We start from the raw sequence: 7,500 nt of genomic DNA, 5'->3' as shown, positions 1-7,500 counted from the left end.
GACAGCTAGGTAGAGGGTCACTATACAGTCTATATAGACAGCTGGGTAGAGGGTCACTATACAGTCTATATAGACAGCTGGGTAGAGGGTCACTATACAGTCTATATAGACAGCTGGGTAGAGGGTCACTATACAGTCTATATAGACAGCTGGGTAGAGGGTCACTATACAGTCTATATAGACAGCTGGGTAGAGGGTCACTATACAGTCTATATAGACAGCTGGGTAGAGGGTCACTATACAGTCTATATAGACAGCTGGGTAGAGGGTCACTATACAGTCTATATAGACAGCTGGGTAGAGGGTCACTATACAGTCTATATAGACAGCTGGGTAGAGGGTCACTATACAGTCTATATAGACAGCTGGGTAGAGGGTCACTATACAGTCTATATAGACAGCTGGGTAGAGGGTCACTATACAGTCTATATAGACAGCTGGGTAGAGGGTCACTATACAGTCTATATAGACAGCTGGGTAGAGGGTCACTATACAGTCTATATAGACAGCTGGGTAGAGGGTCACTATACAGTCTATATAGACAGCTGGGTAGAGGGTCACTATACAGTCTATATAGACAGCTGGGTAGAGGGTCACTATACAGTCTATATAGACAGCTGGGTAGAGGGTCACTATACAGTCTATATAGACAGCTGGGTAGAGGGTCATAATACAGTCTATATAGACAGCTGGGTAGAGGGTCACTATACAGTCTATATAGACAGCTGGGTAGAGGGTCACTATACAGTCTATATAGAAAGCTGGGTAGAGGGTCACTATACAGTCTATATAGACAGCTGGGTAGAGGGTCACTATACAGTCTATATAGACAGCTGGGTAGAGGGTCACTATACAGTCTATATAGACAGCTGGGTAGAGGGTCACTATACAGTCTATATAGACAGCTCTATATATAGACAGCTGGGTAGAGGGTCACTATACAGTCTATATAGACAGCTGGGTAGAGGGTCACTATACAGTCTATATAGACAGCTGGGTAGAGGGTCACTATACAGTCTATATAGACAGCTGGGTAGAGGGTCACTATACAGTCTATATAGACAGCTGGGTAGAGGGTCACTATACAGTCTATATAGACAGCTGGGTAGAGGGTCACTATACAGTCTATATAGACAACTGGGTAGAGGGTCACTATACAGTCTATATAGACAGCTGGGTAGAGGGTCACTATACAGTCTATATAGACAGCTGGGTAGAGGGTCACTATACAGTCTATATAGACAGCTGGGTAGAGGGTCACTATACAGTCTATATAGACAGCTGGGTAGAGGGTCACTATACAGTCTATATAGACAGCTGGGTAGAGGGTCACTATACAGTCTATATAGACAGCTGGGTAGAGGGTCACTATACAGTCTATATAGACAGCTGGGTAGAGGGTCACTATACAGTCTATATAGACAGCTGGGTAGAGGGTCACTATACAGTCTATATAGACAGCTGGGTAGAGGGTCACTATACAGTCTATATAGACAGCTGGGTGGAGGGTCACTATACAGTCTATATAGATAGCTGGGTAGAGGGTCACTATACAGTCTATATAGACAGCTGGGTAGAGGGTCACTATACAGTCTATATAGACAGCTGGGTAGAGGGTCACTATACAGTCTATATAGACAGCTGGGTAGAGGGTCACTATACAGTCTATATAGACAGCTGGGTAGAGGGTCACTATACAGTCTATATAGACAGCTGGGTAGAGGGTCACTATACAGTCTATATAGACAGCTGGGTAGAGGGTCATAATACAGTCTATATAGAAAGCTAGGTAGAGGGTCACTATACAGTCTATATAGACAGCTGGGTAGAGGGTCACTATACAGTCTATATAGACAGCTAGGTAGAGGGTTAATATACAATAAAACAACATCCTGTGAACAGCTCTAACACAATAAAACAACATCCTGTGAACAGCTCTAACACAATAAAACAACATCCTGTGAACAGCTCTAACACAATAAAACAACATCCTGTGAACAGCTCTAACACAATAAAACAACATCCTGTGAACAGCTCTAACACAATAAAACAACATCCTGTGAACAGCTTTATCACAATAAAACAACATCCTGTGAACAGCTCTAACACAATAAAACAACATCCTGTGAACAGCTTTATCACAATAAAACAACATCCTGTGAACAGCTCTAACACAATAAAACAACATCCTGTGAACAGCTTTATCACAATAAAACAACATCCTGTGAACAGCTCTAACACAATAAAACAACATCCTGTGAACAGCTTTATCACAATAAAACAACATCCTGTGAACAGCTCTAACACAATAAAACAACATCCTGTGAACAGCTCTAACACAATAAAACAACATCCTGTGAACAGCTCTAACACAATAAAACAACATCCTGTGAACAGCTTTATCACAATAAAACAACATCCTGTGAACAGCTTTTACACAATAAAACAACATCCTGTGAACAGCTCTAACACAATAAAACAACATCCTGTGAACAGCTTTTACACAATAAAACAACATCCTGTGAACAGCTTTATCACAATAAAACAACATCCTGTGAACAGCTTTATCACAATAAAACAACATCCTGTGAACAGCTCTAACACAATAAAACAACATCCTGTGAACAGCTCTAACACAATAAAACAACATCCTGTGAACAGCTCTAACACAATAAAACAACATCCTGTGAACAGCTTTATCACAATAAAACAACATCACAGCTGTACAGAGAGGAAAGGCAGTCAGGGAACGGGGCTCATAGAGCCCACTGACCACAGTAGAGGAGAGGGACTGACACACTGGCATAGGGGAGTAATGGGCTTGTCTGGCAGAGACAAATGGGAAGGGTGTGTGTGTGTGTGTGTGTGTGTGTGTGTGTGTGTGTGTGTGTGTGTGTGTGTGTGTGTGTGTGTGTGTGTGTGTGTGTGTGTGTGTGTGTGAGACTGTGTAATGGCTGGTTGGTTGTTATGTGGGTCACTATGGGAGATGAGGTGAATCTGGGCTGTGAGGATCTGAGTGAGAGGAGAGAGGCAGTGCTGAGACGGGACTGGAGCGGCCGCATGGCGCCTGTTCTGATGTTCTGGTGGCGGCACGGCACTGCCCAGGGTCCTGGTGGGTTTGGACCGGGCTGGCTGCCCTCCAGTCGGAGAGAGAGAGAGAGAAACACCCCAGTCCTGTGCCATCATGCCTCTCCTCCAGCTCGGGCTGGGCGATATATCGATGTTTTACCCAATATATTCTAGTTTATGTTTTTGCGCGATATAGAACATACCTGTATGGCAAGAATGAAGGTTCTGTTATGATGTTGTAACGTTTTACAAACGCAGCAGCTCACTGTCTCTTCTCTGTCAGTCCAACACCTGGTTATCCACCAATCACAGCCTTTCACACACTTGTAACCACGCCGGAGAGGTGTAGCAGCGGTAAGAGTTCCACCAATATGGAAAGTGAGGACGCCAGCTCAGCCTCTCCTGAGGACGCCAGCTCAGCCTCTCCTGAGGACGCCAGCTCAGCCTCTCCTGAGGACGCCAGCTCAGCCTCTCCTGAGGACGCCAGCTCAGTCTCCCCTGAGGACGCCTGCTCAGCCTCTCTAGAGGACGCCAGCCCAGCCTCTCCTGAGGACGCCAGCCCAGCCTCTCTAGAGGACGCCAGCCCAGCCTCTCCTGAGGACGCCAGCCCAGCCTCTCCTGAGGACGCCAGCTCAGCCTCTCCTGAGGACGCCAGCTCAGCCTCTCCTGAGGACGCCAGCTCAGCCTCTCCTGAGGACGCCAGCTCAGCCTCTCCTGAGGACGCCAGCTCAGCCTCTCCTGAGGACGCTCAGCCTCTCCTGAGCTCAGCCTCTCCTGAGGACGCCAGCTCAGTCTCTCCTGAGGACGCCAGCTCAGCCTCTCCTGAGGACGCCAGCTCAGTCTCTCCTGAGGACGCCAGCTCAGCCTCTCCTGAGGACGCCAGCTCAGTCTCTCCTGAGGACGCCAGCTCAGTCTCTCTTGAGGACATCAGCTCAGCCTCTCCTGAGGACGCCAGCTCAGCCTCCCCTGAGGACGCCAGCTCAGCCTCCCCTGAGGACGCCAGCTCAGTCTCTCCTGAGGACGCCAGCTCAGCCTCTCCTGAGGACGCCAGCTCAGCCTCCCCTGAGGACGCCAGCTCAGCCTCCCCTGAGGACGCCAGCTCAGTCTCTCCTGAGGACGCCAGCTCAGTCTCTCCTGAGGACGCCAGCTCAGCCTCTCCTGAGGACGCCAGCTCAGCCTCTCCTGAGGACGCCAGCTCAGTCTCTCTTGAGGACATCAGCTCAGCCTCTCCTGAGGACGCCAGCTCAGTCTCTCTTGAGGACGCCAGCTCAGCCTCTCCTGAGGACGCCAGCTCAGCCTCTCCGGGTTTAAGAGGTCTGATGTTGTCAGTAATATGGATGTGGTTCGGGTTTAAAGAGGTCTGATGTTGTCAGTAATATGGAAGTGGTTCGGGTTTAAAGAGGTCTGATGTTGTCAGCAAACGAATGTCCTGCTCTAAATGTGTCGGAAAGACAACCGCTCCGAAAAGCAGCAGGACAACCAACCTCTTCCATCACCTGCCACTGAAACACCCGGGGGATGGGAGGAATGCATGAGACGCCGCAATGCCGATTCCAGTCGCACGATTCCTGAACCGCCTGCTGAAAGACAAACGACCGTAGCCTCGTCCTTTTCAAACGTTTGAGGAGTGAAAAAAAGGTATTAGGTGAACAATAGGTAAGTAAAGAAATATAAACAACAGTAAAAAGACAGGCTATATACAGTAGAGGTTATATACAGTAGAGAGGCTATATACAGTAGAGAGGTTATATACAGTAGACAGGCTATATACAGTAGAGAGGCTATATACAGTAGAGAGGCTATATACAGTAGACAGGCTATATACAGTAGAGATGTTATATACAGTAGAGAGGCTATATACAGTAGAGAGGCTATATACAGTAGAGAGGCTATATACAGTAGACAGGCTATATACAGTAGAGATGTTATATACAGTAGAGAGGCTATATACAGTAGAGAGGCTATATACAGTAGAGAGGCTATATACAGTAGAGAGGCTATATACAGTAGAGAGGCTATATACAGTAGACAGGCTATATACAGTAGAGAGGTTATATACAGTAGAGAGGCTATGTACAGTAGAGAGGTTATATACAGTAGAGAGGCTATATACAGTAGAGAGGCTATATACAGTAGAGAGGCTATATACAGTAGAGAGGTTATATACAGTAGAGAGGCTATATACAGTAGAGAGGCTATATACAGTAGAGAGGCTATATACAGTAGACAGGCTATATACAGTAGAGGGGCTATATACAGTAGAGGGGCTATATACAGTAGAGGGGCTATATACAGTAGAGAGGCTATATACAGTAGAGAGGTTATATACAGTAGAGAGGCTATATACAGTAGAGAGGCTATATACAGTAGAGAGGCTATATACAGTAGAGAGGCTATATACAGTAGAGATGCTATATACAGTAGGAGGCTATATACAGTAGAGGGGCTATATACAGTAGAGAGGCTATATACAGTAGAGGGGCTATATACAGTAGAGAGGCTATATACAGTAGAGGGGCTATATACATTAGTGAGGTTATATACAGTAGAGAGGCTATATACAGTAGAGGGGCTATATACAGTAGAGATGCTATATACAGTAGAGAGGCTATATACAGTAGAGGGGCTATATACAGTAGAGGGGCTATATACAGTAGAGAGGCTATATACAGTAGAGGGGCTATATACAGTAGAGATGCTATATACAGTAGAGAGGCTATATACAGTAGAGAGGCTATATACAGTAGAGAGGCTATATACAGCAGAGAGGCTATATACAGTAGAGAGGCTATATACAGTAGAGAGGCTATATACAGTAGAGGGGCTATATACAGTAGAGAGGCTATATACAGTAGAGAGGCTATATACAGTAGAGGGGCTATATACAGTAGAGAGGCTATATACAGGAGAGGCTATATACAGTAGAGAGGCTATATACAGTAGAGAGGCTATATACAGTAGAGGGGCTATATACAGTAGAGAGGCTATATACAGTAGAGAGGCTATATACAGTAGAGAGGCTATATACAGTAGAGGGGCTATATACAGTAGGGGGGCTATATACAGTAGAGGGGCTATATACAGTAGAGGGGCTATATACAGTAGAGAGGCTATATACAGTAGAGAGGCTATATACAGTAGAGGGGCTATATACAGTAGAGAGGCTATATACAGTAGAGAGGCTATATACAGTAGAGGGGCTATATACAGTAGAGAGGCTATATACAGTAGACAGGCTATATACAGTAGAGAGGCTATATACAGTAGAGAGGCTATATACAATAGAGAGGCTATATACAGTAGAGAGGCTATATACAGTAGAGAGGCTATATACAGTAGAGAGGCTACATACAGACACCGTCTAGACAGGCTTATTGAGGTAGTATGTACATGTAGATATGGTTAAAGTGACTGCATATATGATGAACAGAGGGTAGCAGCAGCGTAAAGAGGGGTTGGGGGGGCACACAATGCAAATAGTCCGGGAAGCCAATGTGCGGGAGCACTGGTTGGTCGGGCCAATTGAGGTAGTATGTACATATGTACATGAATGTAGAGGTAAAGTGACTATGCATATATGATAAACAGAGAGTAGCAGCAGTGTAAAAGAGGGGTTGGGGGGGCACACAATGCAAATTGTCCGGGTAGCCATTTGATTACCTGTTCAAGAGTCTTATGGCTTGGGGGTAAAACTGTTGAGAAGCCTTTTTGTCCTAGACTTGGCACTCCGGTACCGCTTCCCATGCGGTAGTAGAGGGAACAGTCTATGACTGGGGTGGCTGGGGTCTTTGACCATTTTTATGGCCTTCCTCTGACACCGCCTGGTGTAGAGGTCCTGGATGGCAGGCAGCTTAGCCTCAGTGATGTACTGGGCCGTACGCTCTACCCTCTATAGTGCCTTGCGGTCGGAGGCAGAGCAGTTTTCATACCAGGCAGTGATGCAACCCGTCAGGATGCTCTCGATGGTGCAGCTGTAGAACCTTTTGAGGATCTCAGGACCAAATCTTTTTAGTTTCCTGAGGGGGGAGAGGCTTTGTCGTGTCCTCTTCACAACTGTTTTGGTGTGTTTGGACCATTCTAGTTTGTTGTTGATGTGGACACCAAGGAACTTGAAGCTCTCAACCTGCTCCACTACAGTCCCATCGATGAGAATGGGGGTGTGCTCGGTCCTCCTTCTCCTTAGTCTTGGTTACGTTGAGGGATAGGTTGTTATTCTGGCACCACACGACCAGGTCTCTGACCTCCTCCCTATAGGCTGTCTCGTCGTTGTCGGTGTTCAGGAGCTACCACTGTTGTGTCGTCAGCAAACTTAATGATGGTGTTGGAGTCGTGCCTGGCCATGCAGCCGTGGGTGAACAGGGAGTACAGGAGGGGACTGAGCACGCACCCCTGGGGGGCTCCAGTGTTGAGGATCAGTGTGGCAGATGTGTT

At 46.5% G+C, this 7,500-nt stretch overlaps 1 protein-coding gene across 1 annotated transcript in view; it reads left to right on the top strand.

The window, feature by feature from the left end:
• LOC135535269 (ELKS/Rab6-interacting/CAST family member 1-like) overlaps nt 1-7,500 on the top strand; it is a 172,957-nt gene that overhangs the window by 120,660 nt on the left and 44,797 nt on the right. The gene's annotated exons all lie outside the window — the stretch shown is intronic.

Source organism: Oncorhynchus masou, unplaced genomic scaffold (genome assembly GCF_036934945.1).
Source record: "Oncorhynchus masou masou isolate Uvic2021 unplaced genomic scaffold, UVic_Omas_1.1 unplaced_scaffold_469, whole genome shotgun sequence".
NCBI classification, from domain to species: Eukaryota; Metazoa; Chordata; class Actinopteri; order Salmoniformes; family Salmonidae; genus Oncorhynchus; species Oncorhynchus masou.
This window is presented reverse-complemented; position numbering and strand designations above follow the sequence as displayed.